This window comes from Trypanosoma equiperdum (assembly GCF_001457755.1).
Source record: "Trypanosoma equiperdum strain OVI genome assembly, contig: ctg_1906, whole genome shotgun sequence".
Classification (NCBI taxonomy): Eukaryota; Euglenozoa; class Kinetoplastea; order Trypanosomatida; family Trypanosomatidae; genus Trypanosoma; species Trypanosoma equiperdum.
Window position 1 is genome coordinate 1 of NW_027123956.1, and position 1,936 is coordinate 1,936.

Here is a 1,936-nt window from a genome sequence, read left to right on the forward strand (position 1 = left end):
ATAATAATAATAATAATAATAGAAGGGTGTTGGGGGTGTGTGTCTACTATTAATATAATAAGGTTGGCGATAAAGACCGAATGGGTAGATAAATAGAAGAACGTAAAAGAATGGCGACAGTACAATATGATTAAGGCACTAAAAGACTGTGAAAGAGAATCAGTGGGAGAGCAGGAAAAAGTTTATTGAAGTAAATGACAAAATACGGGAAGCAATAGAAAAAAGGAAATAGAAAATGCTTAGCTTCAAACGAACGCATAAAGATTGAAATCGCCATACACAGGGAAATGATGAAGGGAAACTGAGGAAGAGATAGAGTCCAGTTTACAAGTCAAAAGTACTTGCTGCTTCATACAAAGACGCACGCTACCCAAGTGGCTACAGATACAACTGATGCAGCAGGAGACGAAGCTCTACATTTCACTCAAAAATGTATATGCAAAGGCTTAGATGGTTTTACCCGTGGTTTTTATTTTGATGCCGTATTCTAATATCCAGTTCTAAAGAAGGAGAGAAATCGTGATAGGGAAGAAATTGAATAATGTGAGGTAATGACGAATTCTTTTTCACATGGAATATAATTATTAACATCAATATTTGTGGCTAAAAATATAATACCAGCGCTAGGAGAGTTTGTTACAAAGACTACTAATGAATTACCGAGTAAAAAAAAAGAAGAATTAAAAATGCAGAAACTAATTAAATTATTTAACGCATAAACCTTCAGAGTGCTTTATATGAAGTGAAGAGAATTATGTACAAGGCGATGCCAATTCTGTATTGACATAGCTGCGCTCAATGAGCGTTCATTTCATATAAGAGTAATCCCGGCTCCGCAGTTAGCACTCTATCTCAAGAAGCTTCAGCCAAAAGTCAAAACAGCACAGCAAGCTGGCTTGCCACATTCAAAGAGCAGATGGTGCAAAATATACCAGGATCTAGACGGGAGAGCAGTGAGAACTCAGACGCGCATGAAACGCAGCCGTTGCCTTGCTAGGCGGACAAAAACTATCACATGCACGGTTCCGCCAGACAGCACCCAATGGCATTCTAAAATTTAATATCTTAAATCAACTGAAACTTGCGGTATTTTCAAGATTCTCGTGGTTTAAATTGCGGCTAACGACGATTTGCACAATAGATATACATAGAAAAGAAACATGAGAAAAGTGTAACCTTGTAAAAAACGGTATCATGTGTCTCCATGGGTTTCTATAGAAAGACTGATCTTTTTATAACTTTAATATATGAAAAACACAATCGTTTATAGTAATAATTTACGCATTATAATTAGTTTTGCATTTAGAAATATATTGAGAATGCACAAGTTCTAAAGACGACTGCGAGGACTAGCCAAAGAAAGCAGTGCAAGCGGAGAACTACTAAGTACACCACTGCCAATATGATTTGGAGACCTTGCCGACGAACGAACTATTTCAGCTAAATATCTATAATGAATTTATTTAAATATAAAAAGAGAATTAAGGCTGCAAGGGATTGTAATTCATCTGAAGGGGCGGCTGATATCCACTTCAGTAATCGAAAGCGGAGAAGTAGTGCTCAAGTAACCAGCTAATGACTGCCCACGTCCTTGCGGAAAGCGAAGCAACCAGAGCCATCTCTATAAAAAGAGCAAGCAGATGCAGAATACAATGATAAAGAGAAAACCAACGCCCAAAAGAGTTAGGCACTCACGAGACGTCGTCATATAAGTAACCCTTACACCACCATGATACCAGGTGATAAGCCAACGTTAGCAAATAGAGCGCCAAGAATTTTGTCATCTTTTTTAATTCCTGCGGAGAAAATATAGAGTATTCGAAAACAGACAGTTTCAGGAGTTTTTAAGGAAGATTATTTATCTCAAAAAAACGAAAGCTATATCATAAATAGTCACAAGCAAATTACACCCCCTTCCTATAGAAGATACAGCGGC